Raw genomic sequence first — 26,354 nt, 5'->3', positions numbered from 1 at the left:
TAATCACCTGTTATTCAACGTGGCCCTTAAATCAATTTTGCAGCCTGGCCTGGAGCAGCAGGTCCCAGCCTGACGAGTGGCTCCAACTCTGCTCTCGGAGATGGATGACCGAGCTCTGGGCTCTATTAAAATTCATGTTGTTTCTCTGTTGCCGGTACCAGGCCATTTCAATTGCTCTGCATTACAGACTTGCCTTCATCCTTATTTATCAAGGTGAAATTTGAGTCAGCTGCAAACTTTACGGGCAACTAATTTATCCATATTTTCTGGATCATTCATGAAAATGGTGAAATACAGCAGGGTGGAAGCTGAATCCTGCAAAGCCACCGTGTAAGCAGCTTGTTAAGCACTGATCCCCCAACAACAATCGCATTTTGAGGGCTTTAAGCTGCCTTTTTCTTAATCCATTTAATAACTGTCCATTGATTCAATAGAGAGTATATTCCCCACCACGTAAATCAAGTGCCTGACATAAATCTAAATTTATTATGATAATCCAGATACATGAGCAGAGACTGGGTTTTTCTCATCCCCATCTAATGCACCAGGACAAATAGTCCATGCCTGGGGCTTGTTGGCATTGAGGCAACATGATTAATAAATAATAGTGACAGCAATATCTGCTATCAGAAGGAGCCGAGAAGTCAACTGGGCTTAAGAATACCAGCGGAAATTATTGGTATTCCATGGAATCGTAGGATCCATAAGCTTGGGGAAAACCTCAAAGATCTCCAAGTCCAAGCATCAACCCAGTACTGTGCGTACCACCAAAACGTGCCCCCAGGTGCCACATCCACACGTTCTTGAGCACTTCCAGGGGTGCTGACTCCACCAGTGCCCTGGGCAGCCTGTGCCAATGCTTTTCTATGTATTTTTCTCTGTATTTCTATGCCTTTGATCTTTAGCTTTGTTAACATTTCCTCTCTCTCTGGCAGCACGGAGACAGAACTGACCAGCCTGTCCTCAGCTCCTGGGCTTTCCCACTTGCTGCCTCCAGTCAGTGGTGGGCACTGGCCTTCCCTGCCTCTGGGACTCCCCTGGCTTTCAGATATTTATAAGGAATTAGAGCCAGGGCCTAATTTTGGCAGTGCTCCCATGCAAACTCCTTAGGAAGAGGCTTGTGCATCCATCCACGGCTGGATCACTGTCCCTCTCCATGAACCACTCCCAGTGGATGGTGCCTTAGCTGGGCATCCCTCTGACATGATGCTCCTTCACAGCCTCCACAGGCTGGAGCCTTTTGGATCATTTCAGAGGAACGCAGAGACTCCCTTGGCACTGCCCTGGGAGACTGGTTCTCCTCCAGGACTGGTATCCCTGTCACTCCACCTGGTGCAGGGTCCCCTTTCCTTTCTTCTCCACCCCAATAACCTTCCCCGACTCCTCCACCCTGGGTAAGGCAGGCACTGTCCCACTCCTGGCCTTGGCCCAGAAAGGGATGTTTAGCCCCTGATTGAACCCCATTATTTAATTAAAAGAGCCAAACCCTGAGGCTCATTGAAGGCAATCGCCATCCTATAGCCAGGACTTGCAGATCTCCAGGGGACACAGATTTCACACCCTGCAGGTCCCTCCCTCCACACAGAGCACTCCCAGTGCAGCAGACTCACTTCCCCTCATTCTAAGTGCTTATCAATATTTCATGGTGCTAAGTGAACTTTTTTCCATTTCATTTGTCATCTTTGTTAAATTCACCTCCTTCAGCACGGAAGGGAGACCAAGGACCAAGTGCTGATTTGGGGGAAATATGAATCATCTTATCAAAGGAATTAACTGGAGTGAAAAAAAATTGCTCAAAATATGAATAGAAATTACATCATAATCACGAAAATGCAACTGGGAAGCTCAATCCTGCAGAAGCAATAGCATCAGGCACCCAAATGGCCCCTGATAGGAAATATAATCATTTACAAGCAAAATATCCCACCTCTTCTAGCCTGGAAAAAGCTTATCCCAGAATATTCACTGTTATTTCTTTGGGATTTCTCACATGATGCAAGTCAAGAAGTAAATCTTGTGGATTTGAAGACAGAAAAAAATGTCTCCTCATGTTCCCCTGCTCTCTTTTCCCTGGCAAAGTAGAAGTAAACTCTCCTTTCCTTGTGCAACTTCTGACAGGAGCAAGGATGAGGAACACAAACCTTGCTGGTTCCAGAGGGCACCATCCAGACTCCAACTTCACAAAAGTGCTTTATGTCAAACCTCTTCAGTATCCTCACCTGTCAAACCCAAACCTCCCCCAGAACTGCCCAGCAAACCCTCCCAGCAAAGCAAACCCCCACCAGGACCTCTCACAGGGAAACCATGAATACTTTGGAGTGAAACCAGGAATTCTGAACTGTCCTTTTCTTATGTGCCTCTGTCTCCGCCTTCCCTTCCTTAAGAACTTATTCAGAGGTGTAGCACTGAGCAAACTCAGCCAATCTCACCTTGATTAGAATCCAAAAGGTTCCTACTTTACTACTTACACCCTCATGAAAATCTATTTCCTCCAAGGATTTAAATGTTGCCAGATCTGCTTCACCACCCTCGGCCTCTCCCTTCCTATTTTCCTTCTGAGGTGTTATTTGGGGTGACATGCCCTTCACACACCCTTTCTTTTGAAAAAAGAGCCCAAACCATTTTCCTTCTTGCCCAGCTGAGCCAAACCCTCCGTGTGCAGCAGCAGCAGCAGCCCTGGCTCCCCGAGCTCTGGGGAAGGAAGCAGCCAGAGCAAACAGGATGACAACAAGGGGACCATGGACAAATCCTGCACTATTTTGTACGTGTCCTGGGCTGCATCAGAAGCAGCCTGGCCACCAGGTCGAGGGAGGTGACTCTGCCCCTCTGCCCCTCAGGTGAGACCCCCCTACAGAGCTGCTCCAGCCCTGGGGAACAGCACAGCAAGGACATGGAGCTGCTGGAGAGAGTCCAGAGGAGGCCCCAAGATGATCAGAGGGATGGAGCAGCTCTGCTGGGAGGAAAGGCTGAGAGAGCTGGGGGTGTTCAGCCTGGAGAAGAGAAGCTTCGGGGTGACCTGATTGTGGCCTTGCAGTGCCATTTTTCTTTTGACAAGAAAAATGGAGAGAGACTATTTACAAGGGCCTAGAGTGACAGGACAAGGGGGAATGGCTTCAAACTGACAAAGGGCAGGGTTAGATGGGATATTGGAAAGAAACTGTTCCCTGTGAGGGTGGAGAGGCCCTGGCACAGGTTGCCCAGAGAAGCTGTGGCTGCCCCAGCCCTGGAAGTGTCCAAGGGCAGGCTGGACAGGGCTTGGAACAGCCTGGCTAGTAGAAGGTGTCCCTGCCCATGGCAGGGGTGGCACTGGAGGAGCTTTAAGTTCCCTTCCAACTCGTTCTGTGATTCTACTTCTGCAGAGTCCGGTCCATGGGGAGGTCTCTGTCCTGCCCTGGAGCCACCCACTGTGTCTCCACCATGTGCACTGCTGGCTTCCCTTGGTGGCTTCACACAGATCTTGAATTGATGACATTCCTTCTGGATCTTGAGTCCTCCCAGCTGACAGCACCCTTTGCTGAAGCCACCAAGTGTCCCTCATCCTTAAGGTATCTTTTCCTGAATCCCTAAATCCCCTTTATTACCAAAATACTCTAGCACTTTTCCCAGCAGTCTAGAGGTCACCTTAAGTGCTTTCCATTCCCAAATGTACTGTTTGACATTTGCTAACGTTAAAATCCAGCAGCTATTTCTTCCTCCTTTCCTCTTCCCTGGTTACATCCCGCTGCAGGTGACGCATGGCCTGTGTTCCTTGTTGTGCCCAGAGGCTATTTATCAAGGAACCAGCTCATCCTGGATATGGAAGGTCCCTCTGGGGTTTCTTGTGATGGGGTAGGGGATGGGGGTTTGTTCAAAATCACTGCCTGAGCTGAAATCAGACATGTTCAGTGTCCTGTTCTTCTTCCTGGGCCAGTCTCTGCATTGTCCTCTCCCCTCCAGCTACTCAGAGAGCAGGGAGGGGACTCTGCTGTGGGGACAAACTATTTAGCAGGGCTAAAAAGGACAAGGGGAAATGGTTTTAGACTGGGTGGGGTTCGATTTAGTTTAGTTACAAGGAAGAAATTCTTGGCTGTGAGGGTGGTGAGGCCCTGGCACAGGTTTCCCAGAGAAGCTGTGGCTGCTCCTGGATTCCTGGAACTGCCCAAGGCCAGGCTGGACGGGGCTTGGAGCAACCTGGGCTAGTGGAAGGTGTCCCTGCCCATGGCAGGAGGTGGGACTGGATGACCTTTAGAAGGTTCATTCCAGTCCAGACTGTTTTCTGATTCCACGAGTGAAGCAGCAGCAGTGACCAGTCACTGGGGCAAGTGGAGCTCCTGCAGTGGCAAACATCCCCAGGAGCTCCAGCACCTACCCTGCAGCCCACAGACTCATCCCAGCTGCCTGCAAAGTTGAGGTGTGACATTTAGATGAAATTTCGGTGACATTCATGGCACACAAATTTTGTTGCCCCCTGCCAGCGGAAAGGTGCCCATTCCCAGCTCCAGATGTTAATGGATCTCAGCAGGGAGGAGTTGCTGGGCCAGCTGAGCATGGGGAAGCTTTGCAGGGGTGTCCTTTCTAATGTCCCCCATAAGCACAGTGTAGGGAGAGATCTGTTTGTTGCATCCCTCCAATGCCTGACTTGAGGCAGAGACCTGCACCTTCATCCCCAGTTGGTTGGGCAAGGCAGGACCACTCCCAGCAGAGCATCAACCAGCTCCCCCCAAACGGGACATGGGACAGTTCGTGCTGGACTGGAGGAATGGCTCCTTCTGGCTGAAGGATCCCAACTGAGGCTCAGTGTTAACTGGCTGATACATGGAGGGGAGGACTTGTGCTGAGACAGGCCATGGGGACCACTGTGAGACCCAGACTCATTAGAACTCTCATTAATGATCTAGATGGGAATGGGAGTAAATAGCAGGTTAATTAAATTTGCCTCTACTGAGCTGGAGAAGATTTCAGCATCAGTGGGGACACATAAATGACAGGGAGGGTTGTGGCAAAAAATGGCAGATTGTTATAGGTGAGAAAAATGCTACTTCTGGGGAAAATGATCATCCTTCCACCTCATCATGTGAAGGGGAAAGACTAGAGAAAAAAGAGCCATATCTGAGGAGCTGCCAGCAAGCTGTGAGATGATGGCTGATAATGAGAGGAGGGAAGGTGGGTTACTTGGGAGTGAATTTTTGCTCTGTGCTTGTATTGCCAAATGTTACTTCTTGCCTGGGGCTCCTGGAGACTATCAGAAGAAATACAATTGTTATTATTGATTGCTGTTACAACAGCTCTGAGGGGCTGATGTTCTTGCTTAACCAAAGCACCAAGAAACTTATGGAAATGGTGAGAGAAAGAGCTTTATCCACAGGTGAACTTGGGGGAGTAGCTCTGTGCACAGGCTGAAATGTCTTAATTGTGTCCAAAGAGCTGTAGAATCCCAGAAAAATATAGGAGGAAGCAGTGACACAAAGTAAGAACTGAGCTGAAAGAGGAGCAGCTGCCCTACCAGGAACTATCACAGGGCTCATCAACAAGGAGACTGTGGAAACACTGAAGGGGAAAACGTTGTCTGGTCTCTCTAGTTCAAATGTGAACCTCAGAAATGAGCTGTGCAGTGCCAGGGTAACCATATGGAGACAGAGCTGCAGAGCCTGTGAACCAAAGGCAAACCAGGTCAGCCCAGAACTGGAAAAAGTGAAAAACCAGGAAAGTTTGAACACAATAGTCCCAGATTAATTTCTGCATTACACTGGGACAGAGCACCTGAAAGTGTCCAAGGCCAGGTTGGAGGGGGCTTGGAGCAACCTGGGCTAGTGGAAGGTGTCCCTGCCCATGGCAGGGGGTGGGACTGGATGAACTCCAAGGTCCCTTCCAACCCAAACCATTCTGGGATTCCATGATCCATCTGTAAAACCATCACTCAGACCAGCACAGCACCAACTCAGTGGTATTTGGCCTCCTTTTTGGGAAGAGAAGGGAATATTTCTCCACAGAAAGAAATATTTCAGGAGAAAATGTCTGTAGAAGAAGGGACAGTAGAATGTCACCTTTCAAAAGTGTGCGTGTCTGTCCCAAGCTCTGCTCCATACACTGAGAACTTCACTGCAATCTCCCAACTTAAACCAGCTGCAGTACAAGTGGTCTCTGAAGTCACTGCAATGAAAGACTAAATGTACTTAAACCCATTCCTAAAGGCAGGAACTTCAAAAAGGAGGCAGAAGATATTCGAGGTAGAAGGTATTCAAGGCAAATGCAGAAGTCTGACTACTTAAAACAGCTGCTGAGGACAGAGACAAGGCAGCAAGGCAAGATCTGGAAAAAAAGGTAAGGCTTGAGAGCAGCATTAGTGCACAAAATCAAAGCAATTTCTCTAGTGCTGCCCAAATAATTCCTGCATGTCAGGAGGAGCAGACCCATAACCTCAAGAAGGATGGGATCCCTCATGCCTGGTGGGGGGAATTCAGCCATTCCTGATAATCACTATAAGAGTGAAGCCTATGGCTGGAAGGTATTTACAGGAGACTGAGAAGAAAATCTAAATGAGAAAGAGAGAGTTGAAAAGCACCTGCAGTCAGGGACACAGAAGGTTTCTGTTCAGATTTTTGTGAGCCTTGGTGCATCTGAGACATGCAAGGCCTTGCAGAAGTTAATAAATGAGTGATGTAGGGCACTGATTAAAAAAATAAACCTATATATAAATAAGCGGTTGTCAGCTACCAACCACTCATTTGAATACACATTGTGCAACCAGGGATCAGATCTCACCAGGCACAAGCAATTCAGCACAAGAGAGAAATTAAATACAAAAGGTGTGAAATAAACATTTTTAACTCATGAGCTCATTATAAACAACCAAATCCAAGAGAAGAAACCCTCAGGATAAGAGGGATGGACTACAGGGCTTCAATTGAGTCCTGGGCAGCGGGGCCAGCGCAGGCTGCGGAGATGCCCAAGGGATGGAGCAGCTCTGGGAGCAGCAAAGGCTGAGGGAGCTGGGGCTGTTCAGCCTCCAGAGCAGAGCCTGAGAGGGGCCCTCCCCAGGGGGTGTCAGGGGCTGCAGGGAGGGGGCAGAGGATGGCCCAGGCTCTGCTGGGGGGGCCCAGCAATGGCACAGCAGGAACGGGCAGGAACTGATGCCCAGCAAGTTCCCTCTGGACAGGAGGAAGAACTTCTTTGCTGGGCAGTGACCCAGCCCTGAACAGGCTGCCCAGGGAGGGGCTGGAGTCTCCTCCCTGGGGATATTCCAGGCCCTCCTGGACACAATCCTGTGCCATGTGCTCTGGGATGGCCCTGCTGGAGCAGGGAGGTGGGACCAGATGGGACACTGTGGTCCCTTCCAACCTGAGCCATCCTGGGATTCTGTGATATGGAAGACACTGAGGATGTCTGGTACTTTAAATAACATATTGAATGGGCTTTGATGGAGCAGAGGATCCCACACCAGAAAGGTATCAGCTAAAATGGCACAGCATCACTCCTCTGCCTTTGATTTGCCCACCTGTGGTGGAATAGGTCAGCTGGACCCCAGGGGCAGTTCACCATCAATCAATCCTGGCTCTATGGAGTGTCTGGAATAACATGCAGAGGGGAGGAGAGGTGTCCCAGCTCTGTCTGAGATCACTAACAACATTTGCATGAAGCACCAACCTTTAAGAGAAATGGTCTGAGCTGAACTCCAGTTGAACTCACTGACCCATTATCCCCCCAGAAGGAACCAACAGAGTGACATTTCAGAGCGTGGCCTTTGAGGTGACTCTGGCATTAGGGAGAGAAAACAACGGGAGACTACAGTAAGAGTTTACATCAGCTCCAGACACCCGGGGTGACTGGAAACAACCAGGTCCAGTGGCATCCCAGTCACATTCCCAGCACTGGTGTGTCAGTCTGGAATTGGGAAGAGCTGACCTGGGAGGGGGGGGTTGGCCAAACACAGCACATTACAAGCCAAATTAGATGTTGATGGGCTACGTAGTTAAGCAAAAATGAGGATGTAAATTGAGATATTCTTGTGTATGAAGAGCGCTATATGTTTTAGACATCTTAAACAACAGTGAGTCTGTGGGCACAGCACGGGAGAAATCCTTGGGAAATGGAAAGGCTGTTTAAAAGGGTGGAAAGCAAAGCCCACGTGTATAAATTGTGATCTTTTAACAACCAAGAAGCTCTTAGGACAGTCAGCTGAAGCTTTCAGTACAGCATCACAGCATGAAGCTTTGCACACAGGCTAGTCAGGCTGGTCAGGCCCTGACAACTGGTGAGCTCCCACAGCAAACTGGTGGCTCCACACACCTGCCCAGAAAGAAGAGCCGTTCCTCAGCAGCTGCTCAGGGCTTGCCCAAGGCACAGAAATCCTGGGAGCAGAGCTGACAGATGCCATGTGCAGGTTAAAAATCACCAGGTTCTTGTGAAAGACACCACCAGTATTGATTGATAATGATGATGTTGATGTAGGAGCATCACAGCACAAGGAGAGGCTCCTTCACAGACCTGTGAAACCTGAACATGTCCACCTGCACCTCCCTGGCACATTCCCAAGCTGAAAGCTGTACCTGTGCACCCCCAGGCAGCATCTCAGTGGCTGCTGGGAGCCTCCAGAGAAAGGGGGGGCAACTTCAGGCATGGAACTCTTCAGATCATAACCACATCTAAGTGGATTCAAGAGGAACTGATGAGACACTGAAGGGCTGGATCAGGAACCTGAGCAGGAAGGAGTGACAAATGAAATGGGTTGGGTCTGCCATGACAAATACAAGAAGAGCCTGCAAAAAATGAGGCAGGAGATGAACTCGAGCCCAGGACAGAGAGCAGAAGGGAAGAGGTCTGTTTGAGTCCCTGCCCAGAGCACTGCTCTTGTATTTGACACAGCACATCTGGGAATTAAAACCCAGGAATGCTCCGTTGAGAAGGAATGAGGAAAAAGGGCTCCCTCCCCTCCTGTGTGCTCATACTGTCCTCTGCTCAGTCCCTCGGGATCCTGCACTGCTGGATGCACCTGGGAGCAGGAGAAGCTGCAGAGCCCTCCCATCCCCTGCACCCCCAGCAACAGGACATCACCATGCTGAGAGAAGGAAGCCAGGGAGGAAGGACCATGGGCTTTCTGACTTAGTCTCAGTGCCTCAATCTCTCTTTCACCCCTGGTAGCAAAAGCACGGGCAGGCATCACCCTCAAGCTGTCAGGAATTATTTGCTGACCTGCTGTTCCACCTGCAGAGCTGCCTCCAGCCCTCGGAACAGCACAGGGAGGACGTGGAGCTGCTGGAGAGAGTCCAGAGGAGGCCCCGGAGATGCTGCCAGGGCTGGAGCCCCTCTGCTCTGGAGCCAGGCTGGGAGAGCTGGGGGGTTCACCTGGAGAAGAGAAGGCTCCAGGGAGAGCTGAGAGCCCCTTCCAGTGCCTAAAGGGGCTCCAGGAGAGCTGGAGAGGGACTGGGGACAAGGGATGGAGGGACAGGACACAGGGAATGGCTTCCCACTGCCAGAGGGCAGGGATAGATGGGAGATTGGGAAGGAATTGCTGGCTGGGAGGGTGGTGAGGCCCTGGCACAGGTTGCCCAGAGAAGCTGTGGCTGCCCCTGGATCCCTGGAAGTGTCCCAGGCCAGGTTGGATGGGGCTTGGAGCAACCTGGGCTAGTGGAAGGCGTCCCTGCCCATGGCAGGGGGTGAATGAGATGAGCTTTAAGGTCCCCTCAAATTCAACCCATTCCACTATTCTGTGATTTTCAGGGGTATCCCAGCCCCACAGCTGCAGGAAGGTTCCAGTGAGATTGTAAGAGCTGGTAAAGCCTTTTCATGCCTTCACATCCAACCTGAGCTGCCTGGGAGAGGAACAACCTGCATGAGAACACCCCAAACAGCCCAGAGCAGGCTGGGTGCTCAGCCCTGCAGGTCACTGTGCCATGGGGGACACCCTCCCTCACCCAAGGCTGAAGGAATGGATGCAGGACTCATTGCAGGCCTGAACACCTACGAAGCTGTGAGGGTGCAGCACGTGGTGTCACAGCCCCTGAAGAGCAGAGAGATGCTCTGCCTCACACAGAGGGCTGAGAGGGCTCAGCACTCTGTGGGTGGGGACTTGGTGTTGGTGGGTGACCGTGGCCACAGAAGTGTCTGCCACGTTGGGCACCCAATATAGCACATTTGGTGTGGGGAAATAATAAATGCTTGAGTGAAAAGATGTCAGGCCCTGGAGGGAGGGAGGTCATCGAGGGTTTTCCATCCTAAGGCACCATTTTCGAAACAGCTGCCACACAACTGCTGCTGCAGCCTCTGCCCTGTGCTGAACCCTTGCTCCTCTTTTCTGCACCCAAAAATGCCCCACCTCAGTCAGAAACCAACACATCTCATCTGTGGGCAGAATATTTTGGGGGAAGGATGACATTTCATTGCAACTCCCCTGACATTACAGACAACAAGAGAGAATCTCTGAAATGCTTTGAAACCAAGAGAACTCAGAGAAGGAGCTGCAAACATTACCTGTGGTTTTCTTGACAGAGTGTGACCCCCACGATGACTCCCCCGAGCGAGATTATAGAGCTGTCACTCACTGCCACCACACAGCACAGAAATTACCAGATCAGGCTGCTGATGAATGTCTTGTCTTCACATTAAACACAGGCTGCTCTGATCCCATTGCCCCCCTCCCTGGTACAGCTTGGGAAAGGCGGGATGGGGGGGAAGAGGCAGAGCCCCACCTGAGCCTCAACCAGGCTGTCAAAGGCAGGGAGATGTGTGGGCACTCACACACTGCAGTTCTCGCCAACTTTCAGGGGTTTGTTACTGATCTTATGATATTTAGCACATTTTTGAAGTCCCACCGTCTGGACTCAGGAGCTCATCACGACTTTCATTCTAATGTGTTCTTTTTTCTAGCAAAGAAGATGAAAACATTAACTCATCCATCTCCCAAAACCTCAGAAAGAAGGAGGTGAATGAAATGTCCCAAATTGTGTGTTCTCTGAGAATTTCCTTCCCTCCTCACAGCTGAGGTTTGTAGCTGCTGTTTGCAAACACAGTGGATGAGGAAAGGCTTGATGGCAGGCTCAGGAATCACATCACTCAGGAAGGGAGTGACACCCCTTTCCTCAGCAACAGGGCACCACTTTCTAGGATCTTCTAATTACAGCTGCTCTCCAAGCAGGATAGTGTGGAAAGAGCTAGAGAAGGGCTCAAAAGCAGCCAAAGCCTGAATTCACACAGTACTGAAGAGGATGGTTTGGAGGGACAGTGGGGAAGGAGGGAGGTACTGAAACCCTGGGCCAGGGAGGGGATTGTCCCACTCTGCTCTACCCTGGGGCGGCCTCACCTCAACAGTGGGGCAGTTTGGGGGGACACAATGGAAGGAAGGGATTGAGCCATTGGAGAGTGTCCAAAGGAGGGACACAGAGATGGGGAAGGGCCTTGATTTGAAGGCGTGTGAGGACACTGAGGGCACTTGGTGTGTTGAGCTGGAGCAGAGGAGACTGAAGGGAGACCTCAGTGCAGTTCCAAGTGCCTGGGCAGGGGCAGAGGAGGGGCAGGGACTGAGCTCTGCTCTGGGGGGACCAGGGACAGCAGCCAGGGAATGGCTGGAGCTGTGTCAGGGCAGGCTCAGGTTGGATCTCAGGCAAAGCTTCTTCCCCCAGAGGCTGGTTGGGCACTGCCCAGGCTCCCCAAGGCAGTGGGCACAGCCCCAAGGCTGCCAGAGCTCCAGGAGGGTTTGGCTGATCCTCTCGGTCACAGGGGGTGACTCTTGGGGCTGGGCCTGCGCAGGGCCAGGGGTTGGAGTTGATGATCCTTGTGGGTCCCTTCCAGCTCAGCACATCCTGTGATTCTGTGAACCCTCCAGCACAGATCTTCTCCAGGCAGTGGCAGAGGCTCTGCTTTAGCCCAACCTGTGGGCTCTGATTTAAAGGGTTGTGCCTTCTGGAGTCCAAATGACCAATAAGTGCTGGTCGCTTTTAAGAAAGCCCTTGTGCCTTGCAATAACTCACCACTGATTGCCTACATTTCCTTAAAAGAGCTCATTTAGAGTTGATTTAAGCACTCCTGGGGAGAGCAGGCAGGAGGGGGGAGGTGATTTACAGACCTGGTGTCAGCAGCAGAAGCAGCAGGCTCTCCTGCCTGCTCTCCTGCCTGCTCTCCTGCCTTGAGCTGGGGCCTGGATGGAGGGTTACTCTGAGGAAAGGGAGGGCCAAGGACCCCCCAGAAAGGGTCCTGGTGATGATCCATGGTAATGATAATTTTTTTTCCCTCTCTTTAAGGGGTGCAAGCATGGATTTCATGTGTACCAAGATCCCAGAGTTAGATGGTGTTTGCATTTCACACCGTAGCTCGGAGAGGGCATCCTGTTAGTCTGGGCTGCAGACCCTGGGACACAGCTCAGCTGAAAAAACTGCAGGTGTGGAGAAAGAAACTGGGAGGAAGAAACTCTGGACTCCACTGACTGTAAAGAGTGTAAAGGTGGCTTCCAGGCTTGGTCAGATCAATGCCACTGGACAGTGAGATCAGCTGTGCACACCCACACTGGGCAGATCCCTCTTGTCTTTGAAGTGACACCCCTGCAAGGGCCTCCAGGGACAACTAGTGTGGACCCTGAGTGCAGTAGGTTTTGCCCCTCTAGATGCCTTGCTGCTTTCCAAACCCTCCTCCTGATGTCTCCTGGGTCTGCAGGCACCTGCTCCACTATGGAGAGCCTTGACAGCAAAGGCAGGAGCTCAGGAATGTGAGTGATGGGTTCCTCTGTTCCTGACCATTGCAGGATGTTTCTGCTGAGCACCACACCCATGACAGAGATGGCTGAGAATGACAGGCAAGTGCCCCCCAGGACTGTGCAGCTATTCCTTCTCCCCCACAGTCCCATGTGGAGCACAGACATCCCCAGCAGTGGGCTGGCAGGTTCCTGCAAAGCTCTTTCTCCTGACAACTAGTAGAAAAGCAGGAATAATCCAAACTTTTAATGACAGATATCCTAGTTTTGTAAGTGTGCTGCCTCTTTAAAACACTGTGGCTGATATTTCTGTACATTCCTATTTGGCAGGACTAAAAAAGAAGACTGAGAAGAGGAATAACAAGGAGAAAAGAATCAGTTGAGAAATGAGCGGAATGCAGAGATTTCTGCTGCGTTTCCCTCCCTGTGTCCAGTCCCCCTTTCCATCACTGCCCTCCCAAATTGATAGCAAGGCCAGCCAAGCAAGGAGCTGCTCCAGATGTGCCCCAGCAAGGTGCAGAAAAGGATCAGTGTCTCTCTCCTGCTCATTGTTCCCCACCCAGGAGCCTTGTCTCTGATTCCTCCCTGGATGAGGACTGGAGAGCTGTCACAACAGGGCCTGGTTTCCATAGCAAACCCAGCGTTTTCAGATGGAGAGGCTCAGCCCTGCATTCACCAGAGCTGAAAAGAAAAGCATTTATTCCCCCCCCCAAGCATGAAGGGCATGAAGAACTCTAATGCCACGTGTGGTTTAGATTTCACAAGATTCTTCAAAGCAGAAACAGCCTGTGAGCTGCCTGCTGGCAGCTTTTCTAAGTCAACACATGGGTTGAAGCCTGAGAGATTCAGAGCTGAGTTTTGCTCCCAGTTTCTCAGTTTTTGGTCTCATGCCATATCTGAGGGTCAGTGGTGGCCACACAGAGGGAGGACATGCTGCCCTTGGCTCACGAGCACTGTGGGGCAGCAGAGAGAGAAACCAGAGCCAGGGCAAAACTGAGGGAGGGCACCAGAACCAGAGGTGGGAGGATGGGGTAGAGGGGCAACCTGTGGCCAAGAGTGCTGCATCCTGTGGGAGACAGGAGAAGGGGAAGCAAGATCCAGACACGTGGGATTAGGAACCAGATTCTGGAGAGCACACGGGGAGGGGCTGGGGCCAAAATAATGAGAGCCCATGGATCAAGCAGGGTAGGACACCCTCGTCATGGGAGCTGTTCTCAGCTCTGCTCTGCCCCTGGTGATCCTGTGTGGTACTCCCAGGGAAGCTGAGACTGGGCTGTGGATGTTCAACCACCCCACAGCAACACTGAGGGGCCACACTCACCCTCCAACAATCCAAAAACATCACAGGTCCCAGTCACCTCCCAGCATCTCTGCTGCTCATGCAAAGGGACATGCCCATGATTGGGGAAATGGTGGAAAGGGCACTTCCCACATCCCTGTGCACAAATCCAAGCACTAAACCAGCACACGGCATTTCCTACAGCTGATCAGTGTTGTGGAACTGTTGATTTGTGTTTCTGCTCTTTGAATGCAAATGGATGAGTTATTTCATCTTTTTTCTTCTACAAACCACTTTAAAAATTAAACCCATGCTCCTAGCAGCTTTTCCACAAAGGATGGTGCTACAGAAGGCTGGGAGGGAAAACTTGTTTAGCTGACAAAGGAGAGTGACAAAGAGATGCTTCCAAGGCCATAAAGGGTTACGGAAAGCAAGGAAATTTATTTCTCTCCTCCTCTGTGACTGGGGATCCCCAGCTCAGTTAACACAGGCCTTGTGCAAGTCAGTCACTGTGATGTCCCCTACAAGGGCTGGAGGGTGGTGGTGACATCTTTGCCTGCACAGGGGCAGCCCCACACTCCCAGGGACACAGAGGAATCCATCCTTTCTGAACTGGTCCTTGGCACGTGATACTGAAGGACTTGTCCCCCAGGACAAGGGGGGTCACCAGGGCAGCCCTGACCCTGAGCAGCAGTGCCAGCCCTGTCCCTGGGCTGCCCAGGCAATGTCTGTGCAGAGCTCCTGTGCAGAGCTCCTGTGCAGAGCAGGCAGCACAGGCAGTTATCCCTCCTCCAGATGGAGAGATCTGCATTTGCAGTGGACATTAAATTCGTAACAATGATAAAAAAGAAAAACTGTGCTGCAGCAATAAACCTCCTCCCTCAGCCAGAGAGCTGAAGTGCCTGCAGGGCGGGAGCGGGGAGAGGGACATTGTCCAGGCCAGGAGGGGCAGGAGGGGACCAAGGGGTGTCCTCTGAGAGATCTCACCTCTCTCTCAGCAGCACCAAGGGGGGCACAAGCCCTGAGCTCTCCCTGTGCTGCCATCCCCGTGCAGAAAGGCACCAAAGGCTCGGTAAACGTGCTGGTGAGGATCCCCCAGCCCCAGCTCCCCCCGGGGCTCTTTCCTGGCTCTGAGGTGCTCGGGCACAGACCGGGGCTGAGCTTTGGCAGGTAGAAGGGAACACTGTTTCCCAGCGTGGTGCTGACCCCCTGCCTGGCTGCATTTTGGAGACACTCTGCTATCTCCCCCGCCCCATGACATTCCCTTTCCCGTGGGAGGTGGGAACAGCCCGTCCCGCAGCCCTGTGCCTAATCCTGCTCCCATAGTTGGGAACAGGCCTGGTGCAGGAGGAGAATTCCAAACAGATTTCCAAATTCCTGCTGGTTAGGGAAGGGTAATAAAGGAGGGAAGATGCTGTTTTATATATTAATTACACATCAGCTCATTTGCTCTAGAGCTGCCCCAGGAGCACATGAAGAATTACTGCATTAATTAGGGAGTAAATGACCCCAAACTCCCCCCAACAGTGGGCTCCCAGCCATGGCAGCCGTTTGTTACAGCAAGGAAAGGCAACAGATCTCACTACAGAACAGAACAACAAGCGGCCACACATTCAGCATTTCAGTATTCCCCTGTCAGAGCACAGGGAAGTTATTTGTCCCACTGGAATCAGCCAGAGCTGCTCTATATAAGCCTCCCAGCATCTCACACGTTTGATTTTAGGACTAAGATATTTTTCCTCCAGCTGAAATATCTGTAGCAGCACATCAGAGCAATGACCAGGGGCAGCTTTCACTCCTCTGCAGCTCATCCCAAGCTAGAGCCCCAGCAGCCTGTGCATTCTTAATTGACAGAATTAGGAAGCTTATTTGAAGAATACTTGAGTCCTCAGAGTCTAATTTCCTGCTATATAAATAATACATCAGCAACAGCAGTCCCTGGAAAAAAAAAATAAATAAATTAAAATAAAAACTAAGAAGCCCAGATGAATATTCCAGCTTCCATCACACTGTAAAAAATCCTTTGCAGAGGTTTTTCACAATAACCCCCAACTGCATTGTACCATTTCTCGCCTCGTCTGATTTAACGAAGGGGATAGGAGCTGAAAATTAGACTTTCAGGCCTCAGCTCTGCAGGTGTGATCACACCTTCTGATGAGCACAGCCAGAGCTGGGCTTGCCAAAAGAAACCCTTGAGCCCTGCAGGACTCAGCCTGGAGTTGTTCATCCAGTGAAACCACCACAGCACTGCCGGGACACCCCCAGCCCCGCTGGCCTGGGCAAAAGGGCCCAGCACAGCAGAGCACTGGGAACTGCCCCCTTGGTGCCAATGCCAGTGCTCCCAGTTCAGCCAGAGAATCACAGAGTGCTTTGGGCGGGAAGGGATCTTACAGCTCATCTCATTTTTGGGGCATTCCCTGCTGTTGCAGACCCGGGGCTGGCACAGCTCCAGGATATCGAATAGCAAGTGCTTATGTTATTAAAATCCCCGCTGCTGTACATCCATATTCATGGGTGGGGAGGGGATGAGAACTGCACAGGCATCTGTAATTTGGGCAGATCACAACTTTTTAGGGCTGAATTTGCAGCTGCAAACTCCTCCCACCAGATCCAGCTCCAGGTCCAGGGTGACACGTCAGTCCGGGGTATGAGACTGGAAAGTGCTGCTCTGGTCTCACTGCACCTCCTGCCACGGGCAGGGACACCTTCCACTAGCCCAGGTTGCTCCAAGCCCCGTCCAACCTGGCCTTGGACACTTCCAGGGATCCAGGGGCAGCCACAGCTTCTTTGGGCAACCTGTGCCAGGGCCTCCCCACCCTCACAGGGAAGAGTTTCTTCCTTACATCTAATTTAAATCTCCGCCTTGTCCTGTCACTCTCTGCCCGTGCAAAACCAGCTGCATCTCTGCCATCTCCCACAGACCAAGTAGCAAACAGGCCTCTGAAAGGCTGAAAGGAATTGAGAGGGAGAGCTTCAGGACTTCGTCGGGAGTGTTTCCGCAGCACAAATATTTGTATTCCTCTGCTGTGGGATTTACAAGCACACACTCAACTCCAGCAGGGAGAGCCTGCAAACACCAGCAAGGTTTCTATGTACTTACCACTTGCTCCTGCCTTCTTCCCTCTCTCTGGCTTTCTCTCTCCTGTTATCTGTTGTTTTTTTCTGTGCCTGAACCAGGGAAGTATGGTTTCTGGCAGGACTAATCAGTGGCTGCTCTCACCAGAGGCAGAGCTGCCTGTGGGAAGGGGAGCATGCAGGAGAGCTTGGGGTGCCTGGCTGCAGTGTAACCACTCAGACTGTTCCTCTGCCTCACAGAATCATGGAATCACAAAATCAATCAGGTTGGAAAAGCCCTCTAAGACCATGGAGTCCAACTGTCAACCCAGCACTGCCAAGGTCACCACTAACCCATGTTCCCCAAGTGCCACATGCACAGGGTTTTTAAATCCCTCTGTGGCTGGTGACCCCACCACTGCCCTGGACAGTCTGTGCCAATATCTGACCATATTTTCCATGGATCAATTTTCCCTAATATCTAACCTAAACCTGCCCTGACACAATCTGAGGCCATGTCCTCTCCTGTCCCTTGTTCCCTGGGAGCAGAGCTCGACCTCCCCGGCTCCCCCCTCCTGTCAGGGGGTTGCAGAGCCAGAAGGTCCCCCCTGAGCCTCCTTTGCTCCAGGCTGAGCCCCCCCAGCTCCCTCAGCCTCTCCTGCTGCTCCAGCCCCTTCCCAGCTCTGTTCCCTTCCCTGCACACGCTCCAGCCCCTCAGTGTCCTTCTTGCTGTGAGGGGCCCAGAAGTGAGCCCAGGATTCAAGGTGGAGCACCAGCAGCTCCATCACAGGGGGGATGTTCACAGCACACAGGGGTGGAGAGTCATTCCCACTTGTCCCGTGCACAGCCCTCAGGTGCCATGCAGGTCTATGTTGGGCAGCACCCAGGGCAGAGGTGCCAGGCCCCTGAGCCCCTGCTGATGATGCACCCAAGGCATGAAGCAGAGTGGGGACCACGGCCCTGGGGCTGCCCTGCTACAGACACCTCCACAGGAACCGCTGCTGCTGCCACAGTCATTTAGAGAATCACAGAACTGTTAAGATTGGAAAAGACTTCCAAAACCATCGAGTCCAACCTTGGGCTGAACATCTTCAGCTCCCTCTGCAACAGCTCCACAGTTCCAGGGAATTTCCCTTGTTCTCCCCTGATGGGGAGAGGGAAACAGGAAGGGCTGTGGGAAATGGAGCTGTTCCTCTCCCCAGCTCTGTCTCAGAGGACCAGCATCATCTCCACCTCAGAGAGCTGAAATCTGGAGCAAACACTGCAGACAAAGGGGCCTGTTAGAAACAGCACTGCCAATAAATAATTCATGGGAGAGAAGTGGTGAGTCTCCAGGGAGCCAGCGCAGGGATCTGTGAATCTGGATGAGTTTGCAGTGCTTTAATTATGCAAATTGACAAACGTCTCTACACTGAGAAATTCTGCTAGTCCTGCAAAAGAGCAAGAGCTGGAAAACAGTAAGAATTTCCCAAGGCTGTGTGCCCAGCCAGCTGCCAGCCACAGCTGGCAGGGTGAACCTCACCCAGGCCCCTCTGGAACTACCTCTGCTCCTTGGAAGGACAGTCAGCAGCATCCCATGCTGGAGGCAGCTGCAGTGCCTTGACAGCTTCACCTGTTCTGCACAGCCATGGCTCAGCCCCTCTCTCACACCAGCACCCTTTGCTCCCAGACAGCTCGGGGAGTGGGGGAGAATATCCAGTTCGGGGCTATTCTGGGATCATAGGTTATGAGATCATAGAATCTCCTGGGTTGGAAGGGACCCACAAGAATCATCAACTCCAACCCCTGGCCCTGCACAGACACCCCAACAATCCCACCCTGTGCCTGAGAGTGTTGTCCAAACCCTCCTGGAGCTCTGGCAGCCTTGGGGCTGTGCCCACTGCCCTGGGGAGCCTGGGCAGTGCCCAACCACCCTCTGGGGGAAGAACCTTTGCCTGAGATCCAACCTGAGCCTGCCCTGACACAGCTCCAGCCATTCCCTGGCTGCTGTCCCTGGTCCCCCCAGAGCAGAGCTCAGTCCCTGCCCCTCCTCTGCCCCTGCCCAGGCACTTGGAACTGCACTGAGGTCTCCCCTCAGTCTCCTCTGCTCCAGCTGAACAGGAATCAGAGCTGCCCCTCAGGAGGAGCTGCAGCCCCCACTGAGCTCTGACCCCAGTCTCCTCTTCTCCAGATGAATAAACCAGGTGACCTTGGGCTCCCCACGCTGGTCCTGTATGAGCAGAGCCAAACACCCAAAGGAGGGAGGACCTGCAGTTGGATGGTCACCTGTGCCTGGGCAGATCCAGGGTCAATTCCTCAAAGCCTTTGCCTGTGGAAGAGACCTTTGTCACATGGAGCTTTTGGAAAGCTGAGCCTCCCTTGGCCTGTCAATGGGCCAGGCAGAAATAGGGCAGAAGGAAGAGGAATCAGGGCACAGGGGCTGGCAGTGTCCCCAGCACAGCACCCTCATGGGGCATGTGGGAATCAGCTCCGTGACAGAGCAGGAGTCCTCTGAGAGCCCAGAGCTGCCTCCTCCTCCCTCTGCCCAATACGCTGTTTGTCACCAGAGCAGATTAATTAGGTGTCTCCTTCAGCCTCATTAGGATGGAACCAAGGGCTGGGCAGAGCTGACTGAGAGCAGGAGGACAGGCACAGGGAACCCTGTCAGGAGAAGGACACTTTGGGCTTTGGGTGATGAGGAAGAGGAGCCACCCCAGGGCACTGACCCTGCTGTCCCTGCTCCCTGTGGCTCTGCAGGGGCAGGGCTGTGGGGCCAAGGAGACACAGCATCCCCCTCCTGGCTGCTTACAGACCCCAATGTCTCTCTGCAAACTCTTCACCAGATGGTTCTAATACCCCCACTCCATTAACAGGTGATGGTTTCATTTCTGAAAACTGACTTTTCCACAGTTTTGAGGAAAAATATTTGGTTTTCTCTAAAAATATGCAGTCCTGTGCTACCCAAAGCCAGACACTTTCACTGAAAAATTAACACTACTTCTGAATTATTTTTGTGCTTGTCTCTTTGGAAGAAGGTGGGAGAAGGAAGGAAGGGAACTGTATCATTGAAAAAAAAATGGGAAAATGTCAATGCAAACAATATTTCATGTAGAAATGCCTGGTTTGATTGAAAATCCATTTTCTCACAAAATAAATTTTTCATGAAAACTGTGTCAGAGCCAAATTCAAACAGGGGACAACCTGGAGTGGAGACAAGTCATCTGGTTCCTCTGATGCTGATTTATGCCAAGCTGCCTGGAAGCAGGAGCTGGTGGCAGCTGCCTTGACCTGTCAGGTGCAGAAAAAGTGGTTGAAGCTCCCAGTCCCAAGCAAAGCAGGGAACAACTAGGGTCTGGATTTTGCTCAGGTTCTTCCCACCCCTTGGCATCACACTCCGGCCACACTGATGCCTCCCTAAGCAAACCATCCTCTCCCCTCACATTCCTGGGAGCCTGGTGGTGGGGCAGGATGAAGGCAATGAAATGCAAGGTCTGTTTAGGGCTGATCTGCTCTGCTCCAACCCTGGCTGACACAGTTCACAGCAGGACTAGTGGGGCACAGCCCTGCACCACATGATCTCCAGGACTTCCCCACTGTTCTCCAGAGAGCTCCATGAGGGATGGGAAATGTGGCACCCCCAAAGTTACTGAGCTCCACACAGTGCACAGCAGCTCATCTGAGGTTTGTCCCTTTCTCAATGTGCCCATCAGTCTGTGGATGGAAAAAGCCCAGGGCCCCAGGGCAGCAGCAGCAGCAGCAGCAGCATGTGACACAGTTCACCCTGCCAGTGCCTGCAGAGATGTTCAATCAAAGCAGGACAAGCAACCAGCCCTTCAGGGTACGGGGGATATTCTGGCACCAGCCTTGTGCTGAAGGCAGGGCACTGCTGGACAGGGGACCCAGATTTCCATTGCTCAGATACCCTTCCCTCAGGGGTTTGGTAACAGCTGCTGGTGTGTCACAGGCTCATCCCTCACTGCAGGCAGGTGGTCACAGCCACCACCACAGCAAGGACAGTGCTTTGGAGGTGCAGGGTCTGCACACAGCTCCCAGCACTCCAAGCATGGTCAGTGGAGCTGCTGGTCATATGGAGAACAAGGAATGAAGACCTTCAGGCACTGCTGAGGCATTTCAAGTCCTGTGTCCAGTTCTGGGTCCCTCATGACAACAAGGGCACGGAGGGGCTGGAGCATGTCCAGGGAAGGGAATGGAGCTGGAAAGGGGCTGGAGCACCAGGAGTGGCTGAGGGAGCTGGGAGGGCTCAGCCTGGAGAAAAGGAGGCTCAGGGGGGACCTTCTCACTCTCTGCAGCCTTCCTGGGGATCAGCTCCCATGAACTGCTTACCCACTGTGCCTCCATCTATACCATGAGCACCACATATTGGTTATACACTGCACCTCCAAGCAAGGGTTTGGATACAGGTCTCTGCACTGCCCTTCAGGCGCCACAGTCATCAGGGCTGGGAATACATCAGCTGCAGCCACCCTTCCAGCTGCCCTTGCCCTTGGGGTCTGAGAGGATGGCTTGGAGCTCCCTGTGCCAGCAGGACACACACCCCTGTGTACAGAGAGAGCACAAAGGGGCCACGAGCTTCTCCTCAGGGATTGGCCAGCCCCAGACCTGTTACAAGAGTGGAGGAACATACCGTGGTCCTACTGCAGAGCCAGCATTTGCAAACAGATCTGCTCCTTTGCCCTGGAACCAGATAGAGGCTCCTGACTCACTGCAGCATTGGGATCATAGAACCATGGAATCACAGAATTGTTTGGGTTGGAAGGGACCTTAAAGCCCATCCAGTGCCATCCCCTGCCATGGGCAGGGACACCTTCCACTAGCGCAGTTTGCTCCAAGCCCCACAACCTGTGCCAGGGCCTCTCCACCCTCACAGGGAAGGGTTTCTAACATCTAATCCAAACCTATCTCTCCCAGTTTGAAGCCATTCCCTCTTGTCCTGTCACTCCATACCCTTGTCCAAAGTCGATGCCCATGTTTCTTGGGGAGCACTGAGCCCTTTGCAGGGCTGCCCTGGAATCTCTTGTGCAGCACAGCTGGTGAGTCTGTTCCCTCCTCCTCCCCAGGAGAGACCATAAGGAGCTGTGCCAGGTCCCTGGGTGAGGCCACCTTTATTGTGCAGTTCAGTTCTCTCTTGGGCAGCTGGGCCAGGTGGAGAGAGAAAGCTGCATCTGACCTTGAGTGGGGATCAGAAGTCGGTGCAACTTGCTCTGTTCTCCACAGCCCAGAGGCGAAGGGCCCATTATTTTCTGCCTCAGCACTGGAGACAGACAACAGCGTCTTAAAACAGGATTCTCTCATCAATCATTTATTGGATTTATGCAGCTTCACTTAGGAACCTGATTTATATTTCCTCTCAATTTACTGCATTTGAATTGTTTGCAAATAGGCACGTGAATCATCGGCTGGAGATGAAAAAAAGCTATTTTCAAGCTTCATTTAGGTCTTTCGAAGCATTAATTTTTAGTTGCAAAGGCTATTTTTTGCTAAATTGGTTTTTAGATCTTGTCTTCCTTGTCCTGGGTTATAAATTTAGTGCTGTTGGAGCAAAAATGATCAGAATTGGATTTTTTTCAGCCCTCTGAGGCAGGTGTAAGGGCCCCATTCTGTGCTGGGTTGCGGCATCAGAGAAGATAATTTGGCTCTTGTTGTTGTGACAGAAATACCCACCCTCCCCCAGCACAGTTTAGCACAAGATCCTGAGGACAAACCCAGTCCCAGTGCACACCCTCATGTCTTTCTCTGGCATCAGGATTGGATGTTTCCTTCAAGAAGATTTGGAATCCTTGAGCTACGCTCCGAGGGTACCTTTGGTCTTGGAAAATCACCTTTGAATTGAGGGAAAAGCCTTCAGCTCAGCTGTTTTAAAGGTGAACTTGTTTCAGGGCCACAGCATCCCCACAGCTTGTGTGGGTGGTTGGTGGATGATGTTTTATTTAAACACAAAGGCATGAGATTCCAGCTCAGTTCAAACAAATCCTTCGGTGGGAAAATATGCACATATTTTTGACACAAATCTGTCTGCAGCTCCATTAATTCTCTGCCAAAGTGCTTTACCTGCTGGAGCAGATGATAATTCAGCAATGTAAACAGAGCCTTTTAATTCCATTTTGGGATCACGAAGGGAAACAAACTGATTAACAAAAGCAGGGTAAACAATGGTTCTGCCTCCCCCTGTTAGGATTAATATTCGCCTGGTATTGATGCTGCTCTCCCAGGAGCCTGTGCCAGCACAGCCCTCTGGCTGCTGGGCCAGTTGTGTCCAAGGACACGGGTCAGTGCCAGCGGGATGGATTTTGTGGTGTGAGCACAGGGAGAGGGCCTTCTCCACTGAGATCCACCAGCAGAGAGGGGAATGCTTCCCCTTGGCTTCTGCAGTTTTCCAGGAAGCTCTTTTCCTGCTGCCAGGGCTGCCCCACCATCCACAGGGTCCATACCGTGGAATCATCACAGAGTCACACACTGGTTTGGGTTGGAAGGGACCCCAAAGCCCATCCAGTGCCACCCCCTGCCATGGGCAGGGGCACCTCCCATTAGCCCAGGTTGCTCCAAGCCCTCTCCAACTTGGCCTTGGACACTTCCAGGGATCCAGGGGCAGCCACAGATGCTCTGGGCAACCTGTGCCAGGGCCTCCCCACTCTCACAGGAACAATTCCTTCCCAATATCCCATCTCTCCCTGCCCTCTGGCAGTGGGAAGCCATTCCCTGTGTCCTGTCCCTCCATCCCTTGTCCCAGCTCTCCTGGAGTCCCTTCCGGCACTGGAAGGGGCCACTTCCTTGCACACCCAGTGCTAAGACTGCAAGGGAGGGACTCCAGGGTGGGATATGAAATGACGTGGTGGGATTATTAGGGTGTCCTGTGCAGGGCCAGAAGTTGGACCCCATGGTCCTCATGGGTCACTTCCCAACTCGGGATATTCCATTATTCTATGATTCTACTTGGCAGGTGAGGCTTCAGGCACCGTGAAAGGGTTTTGCTCAAGGGGAAGGGGAAGGGGAAGGCATAAACCACAGAGTCCCCAGAGCAGCCCAGGGTGCTCTGTGAGGCTCCTGTGCTGCAGGATACAGGGAGTGCTTGGGAGGTGGCACAGCACATCCCAGTGTGTCAGGAACCAACTGGAAATGAGTTCAGTGCAAGCACGGGGGAGTGAAAAAATGTTATCCCAGCTTGGGCAAGGGCACAGAGAGTTGTTCAGAGCTCCTGTTTGGGACACCACCCCCACTCCAAACCCAGGAGATGTGCAGCCAGTACCCACAGAAGAGTTGGCTCTGCCCAGGGATGGCAGGGCACACAGGGGCCATCACATCTACTCCTTCTCCACAACACCTGATGCAACAAATACATCTTCAAGTGATAAAAGACAGCAAGATGTGGCTCCTGCCTGGCCAAGAACTCCATCAAATCCAGCTAGCTGGAAGGGGATCCATGTTGAGATGCATGCAGGGGTGGTAGATGGCTTGTGGAGAAGGGAAAGGGCTGCAAAGATGATGCTCAAGCCACAGGCTGAATTAAATCTTGATGATCTGGTTTGTGCTCCAGCTGCCAGAGAAGAGAAACCCAGAAGACAGCAAAGTTTTGGTGCTACAAACACAGTTTTTTCTTGCTTTATTTTTATGCTAAACACAGCAGCTGCTGTTTTACTCTTTGCTATGGAGAATGACAGGCTGGACCTCTGCAAGCACTGGCACATGCAGGTCTCTGCAGGGGCAGAGCAGAAGAACAGCTCTTAACACGCTGGTAAGGGATCCCTTGGGAAGCCCTGAAGGAAGTGTTTGTGCTGACACCAGGGAGGTGAAAGGAATGCACAGTGCACACATCAGGCTTTGCTGGGCCTGTGGTTAAGGAGGCAATATCTGGACTAAGAACTCACTGGGATTACTTGCACAGATCTACTAAAGCCCATGACACTTTGGATCCAAAGAACAGATTTCACTGGCTGTGGCAGATCAGTTACCTCATCCAGAGGCACTCCAAGATGTTGGAGATGTTAAGTCAGAAACCCCACAGAGATCAGCAGGATATCTTGATGCTCTGAAGGCTGGAGCCCTTCTGCTCTGAAGCCAGGCTAGGAGAGCTGAGCGGCTTCACCTGGAGAAGAGAAGGCTTTGGAGAGGCCTGAGAGCCCATTGCAGGGCCTAAAGGGGCTCCAGGAGAGCTGGACACAGGGACTGGGGATAGGGGATGGAGGGACAGGACAAGGGGGAAGGGCTTCCCACTGCCAGAGGGCAGGGTTAGAATCATAGAATAGAATCACAGAATCTCCTGAGTTGGAAGAAACCCATCAGGATCATCCAGTCCAACCCCTGACCCTGCACAGGCCCAGCCCCAAGAGTCACCCCCTGTGCCCCAGAGCATCATCCAAACCCTCCTGCAGCTCTGGCAGCCTTGGGGCTGTGCCCACTGCCCTGGGGAGCCTGGGCAGTGCCCAACCAGCCTCTGGGGGAAGAAGCTTTGCCTGAGATCCAACCTGAGCCTGCCCTGACACAGCTCCAGTCATTCCCTGGCTGCTGTCCCTGGTCCCCCCAGAGCAGAGCTCAGTCCCTGCCCCTCCTCTGCCCCTGCCCAGGCACTTGGAACTGCACTGAGGTCTCCCCTCAGTCTCCTCTGCTCCAGCTCAACACACCAAGTGCCCTCAGTGTCCTCACACGCCTTCAAATCAAGGCCCTTCCCCATCTCTGTGTCCCTCCTTTGGACACTCTCCAATGGCTCAATTCCTTCCCTCCACTGTGTCCCTCCAAACTGCCCCAATGTTGAGGTGAGGCTGCCCCAGGGCAGAGCAGAGCTGGACAATCCCCTCCCTGATGCCCCAGGACAGGGATGTCCCTCCTGGCTGCCAGGGTACTGCTGACTCAGGGACAACTGGCACCACCAGGACCCCCAGGGCCCTTTCTGGCTCTGCTTTCCAGCCTCTTATTCCCACTCTGTCTGTCCATCTGGGGTTGCCCCATCCCAGGGGCAGAATCCGGCCCTTCCTCTTGTTGAACTTCCCATGGCTGGTGATTCCCAGCCCTTGGACCTGTCCAGGTCTCTCTGCAGGCCCTCCCTGCCTTCCAGGGGCTCAGCAGCTCCTCCCAGTTTTGTGTCATCTGCAAACCTGCTCAGGGTCCCTTCCAGTGCTGTGTCCAAGTCATTGCTGGAGATGTTGGAGAGCACAGGGCCCAAGATGGAGCCCCGTGGAACCCCAGCATTGACAGGTCACAGTCTGATGTCACCCCAGTCACTGTCACCCTCTGTGCCCGACCCGTGAGCCAACTGCTCACACATCCCATAACAACGTTATCCACCTCTGGGCCAAATGTGCATAGATGGGATATTGGGAATTCCTCCCTGTGAGGGTGGTGAGGCCCTGGCACAGGTTGCCCAGAGAAGCT

At 52.4% G+C, this 26,354-nt stretch overlaps 1 protein-coding gene and 1 long non-coding RNA gene across 2 annotated transcripts in view; both read right to left on the bottom strand.

Moving 5' to 3' along the window:
* The window catches only part of RTN4R (reticulon 4 receptor), an 86,203-nt gene that overhangs the window by 15,358 nt on the left and 44,491 nt on the right, over window positions 1–26,354 (bottom strand). The gene's annotated exons all lie outside the window — the stretch shown is intronic.
* The window catches only part of LOC113957744, a 15,834-nt gene continuing 5,029 nt past the window's right edge, over window positions 15,550–26,354 (bottom strand). Inside the window, exons 2-3 of the long non-coding RNA XR_003531285.1 lie at window positions 17,038–17,386; window positions 15,550–15,875 (exon numbers count right to left, since the gene is read on the bottom strand). This is a non-coding gene — a long non-coding RNA (uncharacterized LOC113957744). The remainder of the gene's footprint in view (window positions 15,876–17,037; window positions 17,387–26,354) is intronic.

The sequence above is a fragment of the Corapipo altera genome, unplaced genomic scaffold, assembly GCF_003945725.1.
Source record: "Corapipo altera isolate COAL_440 unplaced genomic scaffold, ASM394572v1 151, whole genome shotgun sequence".
NCBI lineage: Eukaryota > Metazoa > Chordata > Aves > Passeriformes > Pipridae > Corapipo > Corapipo altera.
The sequence above is the reverse complement of the archived record's forward strand: the minus strand, read 5'-3'. Positions and strand labels throughout refer to the sequence as shown.